Here is a 15,327-nt window from a genome sequence, read left to right as displayed (position 1 = left end):
CTAAACCATTAAGGGCTTTAAATGTTAGTGTAAGGGCTTCAAACTTGGCCCAGAAGCATACAGACAGCCAGATGCACCAGGAAAGGTGATATGTGATTGAATTGTGATGTTCCAGGAACCAGCCTGGCAGCTGTGTTCTGCACTTGCTGCAGCTTCCAAAGGAAGAGGCAGCCTAATGTAGAGAGAGTCACAACAGTCTGTCCTTGAGATGACAAGCACATGTACCAGTGTAGTTATCAGTTTGCCTTCTACCAAACGGGTGTTGGAAGAGACAACTACATGTTCAACAGAATGGATATTTCCTTTGTTGCTCAGCCATAACTTCTGCTTTGTACATAATTTATTGGGCAAATTACTTTTCACATTGGTTCTTTAACTTGCCTTCTAGGAAACTGGCATTTCTGGGCTTCGCCAGACCACCTTGCCATCAATTTTGTTAATGGGAAATATTGCCCCATGGCATCCATTTTGTGAGAGTGCCCATAACACATTCTCCACATTTCAAACACATCCAGCAGGCAAAGATGTTTGAGAACCCCAATAACATTTCAGCCAGGCCTAATCTCCATCTTCACATGCTTGTCATTGCCTTTCCCCTATATTACATGCTCTGACGTAAATTACACTGTGGAGACTATACTGAGCTGCATTGTAGCTCAAGAATTACTAGCTACAATCTTCTGTCTGGTTGTAAAGACCTTACAATCTTCTGTTACCAAAAATGGGAACATTATTTTGCAGGACGAATAGCATTTTTTTGGTGACATGCTGTTTATGGGATTGTGTGAGATGCAATCTAAAAAAAGTAGTGTTTTCCCATCTCTGTTCTTTACTCTTGAGAAACACACCTTCAGATATCTATTCCTGGCTTGCTTTTCCAAAATACAGTTAGATAATTTTCCTCTTTGGGTGTTAGCTCCCTACCTAACATCGTGAGCATAATGTGTCCATTACAGGCAGGGGCTGCTGCTAAACTTACTCATGAGAAACAGGTAGACATAAATACTTTACAACCCAGTACAGCCAGGCGTTGTTTAATGCCACCAGGTGCTTTTCGTCTTGTGCTTTCATTGTATCTGAGCTCAAAACACTGTTTTATGTCTGTTACTTTCATGGCCAAGAAGTGTGCTTGCAATTGGTTAAGTTCCTTTTTCCCATTTAAATGCATTCTGAAGCGAGACAGCTCAGAAATGCATGAAATTGATATCCGCCCAAAAGCTGCAAGATGCCTTGGCAAGGATTAGTTCATTTGTAATTATTAGAAAACATTTAGAAATAGGGCTTCCAGGTCTCAGTGCTCTGGCTGAGGTCTCAGAGAATTGTTGTGCTTCCCCTTAGCACAGGAGACAATTCCCAGGGCAAACAGCACTGGAGAAAGAGGTGGTTTGATTTGTGGTGTGTGTATCTGTGTGAAGTGGCCCTAAAAGCCTGGATGCTGGATGGTGCTCAGCTGTGCTGACACCAAAACTCACTCATTCCATGTGAAGGTGTTTTATTTTATTTTATTTATTTTATTTTATTTATACCCCACCTGAGGGACGTGGTGGCGCTGCGGGCTAAACCGCAGAAGCCTGTGCTGCAGGGTCAGAAGACCAAGCAGTCGTAAGATCGAGTCCATGCGACGGAGTGAGCTCCCGTCGCTTGTCCCAGCCCCCAGCAACCTAGTGGTTCAAAAGCATGCAAATGCAAGTAGATAAATAGGGACCACCTTGGTGGGAAGGTAACAGCATTCCGTGTCTAAGTCGCACTAGCCATGTGACCATGGAAGATTGTCTTCAGACAAACGCTGGCTCTATGGCTTGGAAACGGGGATGAGCACCGCCCCCTAGAGTCGAACACAACTGGACAAAAATTGTCAAGGGGAACCTTTACCTTTACCTATACCCCACCTATCTGGTCTATTCGACCACTTCATGTGTGTTTTGCTTATGCAAAATTTGTGCACCGAAAAGCTAGAGAGAAGAGAATTGGGGAGTGAGCTGTCATGTGCCTGTCTTGTGGCCACCATATCATCTGAGCAAAGCAGGGATGGGGAGAACCAGCAACACAGCTCGTGAGCCTTCTTATTCACAGGTCTTGGCACCAGCAGCACAGAAACACCAACTCTAAGCAGCACAGGGGCCTGCAAAAGCTCTCCACATATAATGTACCATAGATATAGGGTTGCCAGATACATGGGTACCAAAAGGAGGACATAGAAAGATGAAAAAGAGGAGGACATGTTGAATGTTTTATTTGAATAGTTCATGATTAAACCCACAATCAGTACAATTTTATTACAATAAATGTCTCTTCGTGAACCGACCAAGAAACAGTCATGTTAAAAAATTAAAATAAATTCAATGGAGACTTTTTTCAAAATACAATTATTACCTTATAATCTTTATTAATTACACAACATACCCGGTGCCTGCTATTGTTGTTGCTCCTTCACTTGTGCCAAGGCGAGCTCTGTGAGGTCCCCCTTTCTTTCCTGCCTCCTTCTGCTGCTGCGGCGGCTACTGCCTCTTCTCCCTCTTCCTCTTTCTCTGGCAGGTGCCTGGTACGGAGCCCCGCTCTTGCTTTCCCTTTCCCTGCAGCTTCACTTCTTCTCCACCAGCCTTCCTCAATTTTTTCTAGCTGCCACCGCCGTCTCTCCTTTCTCAACTCCTGCTGCTTGCTCGAATACCTCCAGGCAAACCCACAAACCTCCCCCCCCCTTAAAAATAATCTTGCCCTTCTCCAGCTGCCGCTCTGTCTCCACTCTCTCCTTTTGTTTTGCCCATTCCCTCTCACTCATGGTGTTTGTGTATATATATGTATGTATATCTCTTGTTCTCCTTTCCTTGCTAATCTTTACATGCAGCTTGCTCAAAATGGAGCAGGAAGTCACCTCCAGAACCAAAGGCTCCACATAGACGTGGCTGATTTACAGCTCGAAGTGATGTCTTAGATTGTGACGCCATCAGGGACTGCTTTCCATCTTCCACCTCTCCCCCTCCCATCCAAAATTATAACATAAAGTATTACGAAAGCCGGACATTTTAAAGGTTTTCAGCTTTTCCTGCCAGACGGAGGACATTAGGCTAAAAAGGAGGACACGTCTTCCTTTTGTTGGATGTCTGGCAACCCTATATAGATAAGGCAGTATGGGATATTAGCTCTAGTTGAAAAGGTGGAAATCACTGCAGTTGCTAAATACACAATTGCCACCTTTTCAGCAGCTAAAATATAGATTTGTGAGCCTCACCAGCCCTTCCATGATGATAGGCTGAATCTTGGCAGGAGATGGAGCTTTATTAAAGGAAGACAACAACTTGCACCAAAAGTCTTTTACAGAATCAAGTCTGCCTTGACCCTGAACAGAAACTGGCCTTGGCAAACTCAGGCCACAACATGCAGCAGTTACATGGTCCTTTGCTGACCCAGGACTTTCTAGGCCGATAACTAAAAGGTCCTTCCCAAGATCAGGCCCCACCAGGCTGTGTACAACACAGCTATTGTCAGCCCCTGAGCTGGGGAAGGAAGAGGTTCTTAGGGAGCCAGGCCCCTTTAGGTAGGTAGCAGACAAATTCCCAACTAGGTCCAATTCCTGCAATGAGCCACAGATCCCAATACAACAGATCAACACAGTCTTATGGGCACTAGGGAGTTACTTTACTCCCAAAGTTAATAAGTACGGCTTGGTCATAATGTCTCTTAAAGAAAGCTTCCATGGGCTTTTGCAGGCAGGAGTCACACTGCCCTTCTGAGGCTACACCTCCCTAGTCCTTGGTCCCTGACAGGAGGAATGTCCATACACCCCCCTTCCTGGGCAGCATGGCAGGAGGTTGAACAGAAACTGTTTCAGGAGATGGCTGCACACAGGGCATGGAGGCAGAAATCAGGATGAGTGTAGTAGCTGGAGAATCAGGGCTCAAGGCAGGAGGGCAGGGGAACAGCCACCTGCTTGCTTTCTCTCTGGCAGCACCTTGCACTTCTCTCTAGCTTTCCAGGACTATTTCAGACATGTGGAGAGGGGGGATTTGCTGCTTGGGTAACAGCCTATCCTCCATATTATTTTACCCAGGCTTTGTGCTCTGGAGAGGACACTCCAGCTTCGCATACAGCGTCGAAACACTAGACGCTGTTCCAAGTCCTCCATACAGAACATGTTACCATAGTCTCTCGAGACTGAGGGATGCCTATGCTATGCTATGCTCCTTATTACAACAACAGTGACAACATGAGAGCTAGTACTAACAACACACTTCCTCTTCTTCCATAAACTCTCTTTTCACTGGTGGTTCTTGTGGACAGAACAGTGAACCCCTAACCTCAGTGCTGAAAGCTTAAAAAGTTCAGTGCTGTATCCTGTGCTTATAACCCCCATGGAGGATTTTCCAGAAATCTTTAGGTCAGATGAGTCAATACCTCAGTTACAAATATTTCAACATTTATTATATCTAAATACATAAATTCCTTGTACCATATCATAAATATGTAAACTAAAGACTGAAAGAATGCCAAGCATGCCCCCAATTTTCTAATTACCTTAGCCTTCTATATCCCACTACCTATGCAAAACCTTTCTGGAGTCAAGGGTTATGTCAAAGCAGTCCAAACCCTGAGTGACCTTTCACAAATATGCTTTCTTAATAGTATTTTTTGTTAGCAAACATTAGCACTACATATATTTAAAAAGAATGTTTTCACAATCTGTTTTGCTTTTATTATTATTTTTGAAAAGATGGAAATTGAAACATATGGGGGATGTTCACACACAATGGTCTGATCTTGTGAAAAAAGAGATTTGCAAATTCTACTTTATACAGTCCCAGTTAATAAGGTAAAAACAGCTTCAAAGGAATTTTGAGACCAGAATTGTGAAATTATTTGCAATAAGGTTGATTAGGAAGCCAAACTACATGATGAGAAACGAAGAAGTACAAAGCTAATGTGAGAAAAATACAATTTTCTTATAGCTGTCAACATTTTGTTTAAAGGAGCAATGATTCAAATAGTGCAAATGAGCAATTCTAAAATTATCGGAATTATTTCTTTCCATGTAAGACTTTAAACATAAATAGTCTTGCAATTAATCCAGTATGGGGGCGTTTGTCAATTTTAGCTCCTCAATGGAAGCCTTTCAGATATCACCTGATCAAAGTGGCTGATGATTTTGAATTAATCAATTGGGAGAAGGGAAAAAGAAGTGAAATAGTTTGTTACAAATGAGGGAATAGAGAAAACTTGGTCCATGGATGTTTCAACACATCTCCTTTATTTTAAATCAGATAGCTAGAAAATTGTAGCTGAACCAATGGCCACATTCATATGGCAGCTGTGGTGTTGTTTGTTTGTTTTTTAAATTCGGCTTCTTGTGCCAATGCATCTCCGCTGATGCATTGTGGTTTGTTAACCAGAGACATCTCAATATTTTGGTTTCATCTCATACCATTTTAAGGCAAGATGCCCCTCCTGTAAGCATCCCTATCACAAAGCACAATCTAAACCTAAATGGTTTTTTACAGGCTTACAGATTCTGGATTATTTAAACCAGTGGTTCTTAACCTTTGTTACTCAGATGCTTTTGAACTGCAACTCCCAGAAACCCCAGTCAGCACAGCAGGTGGTGAAGGTTTCTGGGAGTTGCAGTCCAAAACTCCTGAGTAACCCAAGGTTAAGAACCAGTGATTTAAACCATGATTCCCAAACTTGCAACCATGACTTATCCCTGGTTTTATTTACTAGCTGCCGAAACAGAAGAAGATTGCAGAAAGGCAGGAGAACGAATCAGAAATGGAAAGACAAGGCGTGATTAGTTCAGTGGTCTGAATTAATGTTTAGCAAAAGCGATGATTGAAAACATAGGCCACTTTTGACCATGCCAGGGCACTCCCAAGAAATGCTGGGGTGAGGGACTGGTCCACAACTCTCCCAAAGTTGGCTTACTACAATGTATGCTTTCACAAAAGAAGCAACTTCATTGAAGTTGTGATATACTAGAGCACATTCACTTGTCAAATCACGATGCTATATTAGTCAACCAGTTTTCATCTTTGTTCCTACTTAATGGCTAATGAGTAATTGTCACGTTTCTATAACAATCATTACTGAAATGAGAAATGGTGCCTTATTGTAACTCAGACCACTGTTCAGTTTTGCTTGGCTTCAACTACACCAATAGGCAAAGAAAACATGGATTTGGCTAGTAAATCTGAAATCCAATTAGTGACACCAGCAAATGACTAAATTTAATAGTCACTTTTGTAATTTACTTGAATTAGTAAGCATTCTCCACGTTTCTGAACTTTAATGTAATAACTCAGTTTGACAGAATTCCTGTGACAGACAAGCCCCTGAAATATCTTTTCCCCCTAACAACCCCCTCAAAAACTGCAGAATAAAACATTCTGTTACTATCAGAAAATGGTAGCTTAGCTCAGTTTTCATTTACACACTGCAAAAACATTCTTAATTTCCTGTGGGACTTGGTTCTCGATCATTCTCAAAAACTCTAAGGTATATCTAAGCAGTGGGGAATAGGGATCAAGAGTTCAAACTCCTTGTGACAGTACAGTGCGTTTGCCCCAGATATCTCCAATTTGCAGTTTTGTAAGATTACCCCATGATAAACAACAAAGTTTTACACTTGTGCAATGGACTAGTGGATTGTCTCTTGCATAAGCAGTGCTAAAAGAGGAGATGCAGGTGCAATGTATCATTCCACATGCAGTTTACATCAGTCGGGATACTGGTCTTGCTTTTAGTGGTTTAACTTTAATTTGACTAACGCTGAGACTCAATAAGGTAGACCAAAGCTTGTGAGGAATATATATAGTGGTCAAACAGAGAATGTTTATAGTACGTAACAGGAATTAATAGGCCTTTTGTAAACATTAGACAATTTTGGTGGATTTCACACTAGCAATACTTCTAGGTACTTCCACCTATCAAGAAGTGGCTTGAGTAAAGGAATTGTCCCCAATGGGGGAAAACCTTGTGTGAATTTTATTTTTTCTCCCTTTAGGCACAACGACTTTGCTCTCTAATTTCAACAACAACAACAATTTTGATTGACTGTGCCTGTTGTTGTTGTTGTTGTCGTCGTCCTCCTCCTCCTCCTCCTCATCAGATCTCAGAAATCACACAAAAACTGGCAATATTAGGAACAGCATGCCTACTGCACTGATATTTAACAGATACTTAGGTTTTTGGTTAAAACATGTATCCATTATATAATACCAGTCAATGTCTTTATAATTTTGACTGTGCCTGGCATTTCTGAATAATAATAATAATAATAATAATAATAATAATAATAATAATAATAATAATAATAATAATAATAATAATAATAATAATAATAATAATAAGAATAAGAATAAGAATAAGAATAAGAATAAGAATAAGAATAAGAATAATAATAATAATAATAATAATAATAATAATAATAATAATAATAATAATAATAATAATAATAATAATAATAATAATAATAATAAAAAATCCATGGGAATTTTGCTCTAATTTCAAGACTTACTTTTTAAATAATATTAGTAATACTTTATATATATATATATACTCAATGCTAATGTTTATGTTTCTATTATATTTGTTATATCGTTTAAACAATATTATGCATATTATGTATGTGTATTGTTCACATGTGCTGGCTAGGATTCAGCAGGATGCTTCCATCAGAGTTGGAGCTGTAAATCTCTCCTCCCCATTGTAGCTCATCTATGAATTGTGAAAGCCTACTTTGGTGGTCTGAGAACTGTCCAGCGCTGATCTTCTGGCAGTGGGAATGGAGAAGAAGACCCTCCTGCCATGCTGATAGCTGGGTGCCAGAGAAGGTGCCTTCTTGCCTTAGTTGTACCTATCTTGTTTGGTAGGAAAGAGCTGCGACTGTTCTATTTGAGACTTGACTCATTAGTTTAACACACATAATAGTTACTGCATGTTTTGTTGGATCCGCTGTTGAGCTTACCTTCAGCAGTGCGGGTCCCCTTTGCCTTCTTCCCAGAATAACGCGAGACACTTGGAATCTCATGAAAGCCTCCCTGGAGGGGAGGGGGAATGAGTGAGCTACTTAATTGGTGTTCCTCCCTCACCCCATCCTCTTCCTCACTGGCAACCCACCTGTCCGCCCTATTTTCTAGTGTGAGTTTATCTGGTCGCCTTCGGGGGCCAGATAGGAATTTTTGACCCGTATCCTGATTGGCTTTTGGATGCAGGGATTTTTTGCCTGCCCCACACTGGAGCAAGTGCGATGGCAACTTGAGAGGCGAAATATTCAGTCACACAGGCGGGTAGTGTGGATAGAACAGGTTCCAGTGAGTCCCATCACAATCACAGGTAATGTATAGTTCATCTGACCTCCCAGCGGTGCGGATCGTGTGATTACATTGCTCGGGGGAAAAGATGCGCTGGGGCCACACCCGGACCAACAGTCATCAAGCAGAAGGTGGCTTTAGGTATGGGGGTGGTCAAATTTGGGCTGACTGGGTTCTCGCTGTCTTCACGACCATGAGAACTTGGAGCCAGGGACTTGCCCGTTTGTTTGTTAAGGGGTCCATTGAGACCTCCGTGTTTAAACCTGAATTCTGCACTGTGGCAGGACCTCCCTTTTATAGAGGGCAAGAATGATTGTGTGGCCATGTTTATCCCATAATACTTGTCTTGCGCCATTATTTCGGTGTAAGGGGGCAATAACTTGACTTCTAAAAGTGCTAGATCTCTATCTCTCTTGTAAAAGAAAGCTGAAAATCCAATAGTGCAAAGGGGCACGGGCTGGCGCGTCTAGATTCTGGGTCAAGCCCAGTCAAAAAGGTAATATGACATTCCTACAATATTCACAGTTCTGGTGCTCCACCTGGCAATGTGAAGTTGCTGTCAGAAAGATTTGAGGGTAGGGAATCCTGGTATTAATTTCTTGTTACCTCAACACCCCAGCTTGGGAAGCATATAAGAAGCAACTTGACTTCTCCCACCATAGCCATAATGGGAAGAAACTCAATCCAGCTACTTTAAGCAGACAAAAATTCAACAGTTACACCATGCACTGAAGCAAAGTTAATTTAAATGTAAATGGGCAGTTCACACTGAATGATATAAAACCATCTTTCCTTCCTTGCATATCCTTTCCAATGAATATGCATAAGAATTGAATGTTGCTAGTGATTTTCCATATGTGTCAAAAGCACATCTCATTCCAAGAAACCTGACCCACACACCAAAGAAGAAAAGAAAGAGAAACAAGAGAAAGAAAAAGAACAAAACCTGTGGTTACTTTAATTCACACCCTTCAGTTAAATCAATCTTTCCTGTACTCCCTGCTAAGTAAGTGCAGTGTACTTTTTTCTCCTCCCCCCCTTTTTTTTTTGCTAGCTAGGCTCTGTTTGGTGATTGCGACTCAACGGTTCACAGCAATAGCCAGATTAATTACACCTTCTGTGTACAAGTTGAACATGTACACTATACAGGTGCAGCTGCTGGTGTGTAAAGCATTTGAAAGAGTGGTGAGGCTGTCAGATGCAAAAGGCACCCACTGAGTCTGAGACTCCCCCACAAACCTATGCTGTGTTCAAGCAAAGAAAAGCAAACGGTGTTATGTTTGTAATAATAAGGAGCTTACTACTCCCAAGCACAAAAACATGAAAGAATAATAAGTATAGCTTGAACCTGGATTCCCCTCCACCTGTGTGAACAGAAATGGGGACAATCATCATGCCAAGATGTGGGAGTCTGTACTGGACGCCTCCTCCCACCAAGGTCTACCCGGATCACCCGCGCGAGTCAGGAGGTGAGGCTGAGGAGCCTGACGCCGAGAGAGGCCCGGAAGGAGAAGACACGAAACTGGGCCTTCTCGGCGGTGGCTCCTCGCCTCTGGAACAATCTGCCTCCGGTGATTCGCGCGGCCCCCACGCTGGGCACCTTTAAAACCCAATTAAAAACATGGCTGTTTATTCAGGCCTTCCCTCCAGCCAACTCTTGATTTTTTCTTACTTTTCCTTTTTATTTTTACTGCTGTTCTTGTTTGATTATTATGTATTTGTCTATGTTTTATTATTTGATTTTATATTTGGAAGCCGCCTAGAGTGTTCCGGTGGGCCAGATAGGCGGGATATAAATTAAATAAATAAATAAATAAATAAATAAATAAATAAATAAATAAATAAATAAATAAATAAATAAATAAATAAATAAATAAATAAATAAATATGAATGCCACCATCCTCCTAAAGCTTAAAATGCATGTTGCTGAATCTGGAAATGAGTTTGGAGTGAACTCCCTGAAACTTTATAGTATATGAGCACATATATGAAGACCTGCCCAACTTCTACATGTACATTGCTCAGCACCATCTCCTGGCTTTGGGGGGAAGCCTTTGGATTGGTTATCTGAAACCCTGAGTAAACCTAACTTTTCCTTTCATTTGATATTCCAAACCACTGCAGACCCACCCAGAGGCAAAAGGAAAGGTGAGTTGTGACTGCTATGTCTTATTTCAGCTGGACCTCACTTACTTAGAGCAAGGACATAAAACAAATAGCTTTCCTTTCCTCACCTTGACATCTATGTATTTGGTACAAAATGTGTAAAGGAGAGCCTAGATACACAGCACTGTACATGATGAAAGAATAAGGGGTCATGTGGCACCAGAAGTGAAAAAGTTGTATTGGGAAAACAAAAGGGAGAAGTACCATGGCATTAGGAAAATTCACAGATTTATTCCATATCAGGCAAAAACAAAATCAAAAAAGACAAAAGACAAAAATGTAGTGGCACTTTAAAGATAATTGAATGTGAGTTTTCATGGAGAAGTCCACTTCTTCAGACACATGATACAAAATACAGAGATCACACAGTAGAACATTCATGCTTGGCTCTCATTCCAGTGTAGTTTTTGTGGATTCCCATCCACTTCCTCATATGGAGTATGATATTTAGCTGCAGGATTACATACACTGCGTATATCATCATGGAGACCTGGTGAAGAGGGCAATAGTCATGAACACAATGAACACAAGTAAAGAGCTAACTCTTTGCTGAAAGCATAATTCCTCACATTTCGAGGACAACAATGATGCTAGCCTGCAGATCATTTACATCATTTAATCACTCTACCTATTGCCAGGGTATTACTCGTCCTAATAAGTTATTGGCACTTTGGGAATTCTTTACCTGTGGCATTAAGTCTTCAATTGGTCCCCACCTTCCAACCGTGTACACTATGTATATAAATTTATGGATAAATATTGTACTTTATGTATCTAAGCAGGTAGCTTCCCTTGCAAAGTCTGGATGATAGGCTCTGACAAGACTGGCAACCATGTGCAAAGTTTTGAGATGTTGTAGTCAGGCACAATGAGGAGACCAGAGGTAGGAAACTTCTCTTTTTCTGGAACATCCCAGCCAGAGTATGTCATGATCTGAGCCAGTAAACAAGAGTTCAACCTTGAGACTCTTCCTCAGGCAACTCTTTTTACTTTACTATGCCAAAAGAATCCTTCTAATAACTTTACTCAAGCGTCATATGGAACCCTGTTAATGAACCTCTTTCTACAACAAGCAATACTGTTAAATTATGTAAGGAGGCCCTCTATAGTACAAATGTGAATATGAACATTCCCTTTTTAAAAGTGTTCCTCAGGACAGATTGGGCAAGACTAGAACCTGCTCAATATATAGAAAAGAACTGGGTGAAATGATTTCTCCTTCCCTCTTTTTTCTTCCTTCCGGTCCTTCACATTGCTAAAATTCAAGAATGAAATGCCCACTTTGCAGTAAACATCCAAGTTTCAATTTTTGATCCTGTTGTGTGTAGGCCATATGCAAAAGAAACCACAAGAGAGCCCAGCCTTGGTTACGCTGAAATATATTTCTTCTTTTCAGGAGGAATATTTTGAATCAGGTACACACTTGTGGGAACATGTTGTTGAAAAAATGATCCCCCCCCAATTTCAAAATTGAATCATACAGTCCTACAAAACAACGGAAGCACCAAGTGAGGGCTAAAAGTATTCCACTCCCTTTCCCTGTCCATATGTGGTTTATATTCACTTTGCTTTCATTTAGCTAGAAATGTTACCCACCTTGATATTTTGTTGTTTAGTTGTTAAGTCATGTCCGACTCTTTGTGACCCCATGGACCAGAGCACACCAGGCCCTCCTCTCTTCCACTGCCTCCCAGAGTTTGGTCAAATTCATGTTGGTAGCTTCGGTGACACTGTCCAAACATCTCGTCCTCCGTTGTCCCCTTCTCCTCTTGCCTTCACACTTTCCTAACATCAGGGTCTTTTCCAGGGAGTCTTCTCTTCTCATGAGATGGTCAAAGTATAGGAGCCTCAGCTACAGGATCTGTCCTTCCAGTGAGCACTCAGGGTTGATTTCCTTCAAAATGGATAGATTTGTTCTCCTTGCAGTCCAGGGGACTCTCAAGAGTCTCCTCCAGCACCACATTTCAAAAGCATCAATTCTTCGGCAGTCAGCCTTCTTTATGGTCCAGCTCTCACTTCCATGCATTGCTACTGGAAAACTCATAGCTTTGACTATGTGGACCTTTGTTGACAAGTTGATGTCTCTGCTTTTTAAGATGTTATCTTGGTTTGTCATCGCTTTCCTCCCAAGAAGCAGGCATCTTTTAATTTCGTGACTGCTGTCTCCATCTGCAGTGATCATGGAGCCCAAGAAAGTAAAATCTGTCACTGCCTCCATATCTTCCCCTTCTATTTGCCAAGAGGTGATGGGACTAGTGGCCATGATCTTAGGTTTTTTTGGTTTTTTGATGTTGAGCTTTAGGCCATTTTTTTGCGCTCTCCTCTTTCACCTTCATTAAGAGGTTCTTTAATTCCTCCTCACTTTCTGCCATCAGAGTTGTATCATCTACATATTTGAGGTTGTTGACATTTCTTCCAGCAATCTTAATTCTGGCTTGGGATTCCTCCAGTCCAGACTTGATATAGATAGGGATATTTAAATGTGTTAAGCTTCCAGCCACACAGGAAAACCCATCTCTTTCTCACATGGATAAATCCATGTAGGATATTTTATGATTAGTTTCAATCTATTTTATCAGTAGTAGCCCACTGAGTTTTTCTCCCATTAAGACTATAATTTCCCCTTTTTTCATTGGTGGCAGTTATTAGTTAAAAAAAACACCTTAGATAAAGCTGATGTCTGCTTAAAATACGTAGAGATTTAACATGCTGGGTGTGTGTGTGTGTGATTTTTTAAAAAAATTCCAGGCTCTCTAATAGCTGTCTGTTTCAGATACTTTGGAAAGATACTTCTAAAAGGCAATTGGTTACAGAAAGTTCCAGGTGGGTACCTGCGTTAGATTATTGCAGCAAAACCAACATAGTTTTGACAAAGCTTAAAGACTAACACATCCTTTTATCTTTACACTGACAGCTGACTACCCATCTCTTCAGGCAGGCTTTGAAACATCATGATTGAATCCCTGAATGCCTTTTTAGAGAAAGATGGTTTTTAATGTGTACTTGCTTTTAATTATTTGATTGTATTTTAATTAGCATACAGTTTAATTGTTTTTTTTAATCTTTAACTTATTGTCCTATTGTTTCTGTTCATTTTAATATTGTGAGCTGCCTTTAGACCTCTTATTGGAAGAAAGCCTGCATATAAATAAAACCAACAAATTAATAAATAAATCTTCTTTGGCATAGATTTTTGTTGACTGTAGCCCACTTATGCATCTAAGGACATGAACTGCAGTCCATAAATTCTTGTGCTAACTAAACCTTATTAGTCTTTAAAGTGCCTCAAGACTATTTGCATTCAGTATTTTCCAAAAGCACTTGCACAACGTACTATTTCTCTTCCTTTAGTCAGGCCACAGCCTTGCACTATAGAAGTAGCCAAAAGTTACACTGCAAAAGAAATGGCCTTATTACTTTTTCAGTTGCGACTGGAATGTAACTTAGTGATAACTTTGTGAAGGAAAAATTGGAATTAATTGCAAATATCTTATTACTTTTAACTGGTTACTTTAAAACTCTGGATTTTCTGGTATCATTGCTGTTAATTTGTTATGCATTGCTGCTGCCCAACATGTGGCTGCTTCTTTATGGAATACTGGCCAGAATCCTGTTGGTGATTTACATGTGCATAAATCAAATGAATCTTCAAATTAAAGGAAATATACTTTTCATGTCTCAAGTGCAATCAATATTTGAATATAAATATTTGGGTTATAAATGTATATTCAGTAGCCATCAGCAGTGTGTCAAATCATATCAATCAAATGAGACTCTCAAGCAAAGAATTTCATTTTGCCTCATGGATTTTGTATTGCAAAGAATACATACATGTGTCATGAAAATGCATGGAATGTGCACTATGACTCTCGCCATGTTAATTCAATATCAGGGCCAAGCGCTTGCTTTGGGTCTCATTTTTAAGCAAGTGGGCATGGCACTCTAGTCTCAGAGGCACACAGCTTTGGCAGGCTCCTTTCAGGTGTTTGAAAGGAATTAAATTACAATTGATTTCCAAATGGGGGTTCATTTTCTATGACTTCCTTTGATAAAAAATCCTGGTTTTGCTGTCCCGCATCAAGAAAAAAAAGTACAGGTTATCTCAGATGCTCTCTCTCTCTCTCTCTCTCTCTCTCTCTCTCACACACACACACACACACACACACACACACACACACACACACACACACACACACACACACACACACACACACACACACACACACACACACACACACATCTAGATATAGATGAAATTATCAATAAAGTATAGTATACTGCAACATGCACTTACTACTGCAGCTGAGCTATTGCTAGGCAACAGAGATAGATTAATCATGGAATCTAAATGTATAGCCAGCTTCTTATGCTTTTTATTTAGAAGAGCATGAAAAATCTTCAGTATTTACCTTTCAGCATTCCATGCACCTTTAGAATATAGCATGTGAGAAAGTCCATTCAATTGTTTCCATAACTCACAGTTAAAACAACAAATATATTTGATGGATATGAAAAATTCAGCATCTTCCCCCAGGACCCTCTGTGTTTAAGGTGCAGAGTAATTTGCTGTTATATGCTCAAGGGACAGTTTCTGTTATAGATTATGTAACAGCACCACACAAGCTGTGCATCCCTTAGGCAAATGAGTAATCATTGGGAAATCAGCTTTTTTCAGTCAGGTGTGATTTTTGTTCTCTATTTCTGTCATGAGAGCTTTTGGGTAGCATTGCAACATGGATGTTTTGTTTAAAGAACCAGGGGCACAATGCTACCAGTGAAGTTCTAATGGCCAGAATCCTATTACTTAACACTGGTGTAAGTAAAGTGGCATATATTGCTGTGATAAATTGCCAGCAATTT

At 40.4% G+C, this 15,327-nt stretch overlaps 1 long non-coding RNA gene across 1 annotated transcript; it reads right to left on the bottom strand.

Annotated features, from left to right (window-relative positions):
- Window positions 1-10,678: 10,678 nt before the first annotated feature.
- On the bottom strand, window positions 10,679-15,046 carry LOC140707707 (uncharacterized). The gene is made up of 2 exons (XR_012087891.2): window positions 14,877-15,046; window positions 10,679-10,957 (listed from the first exon to the last, which is right to left on the bottom strand). It is a non-coding gene; the product is annotated as an uncharacterized LOC140707707 (long non-coding RNA).
- Window positions 15,047-15,327: the final 281 nt, after the last annotated feature.

This window comes from Pogona vitticeps, chromosome 5 (assembly GCF_051106095.1).
Source record: "Pogona vitticeps strain Pit_001003342236 chromosome 5, PviZW2.1, whole genome shotgun sequence".
In the NCBI taxonomy this organism is placed as follows: Eukaryota; Metazoa; Chordata; class Lepidosauria; order Squamata; family Agamidae; genus Pogona; species Pogona vitticeps.
Note: the sequence above shows the minus strand (reverse complement) of the source record. Positions and strands in the feature narration are given on the sequence as shown.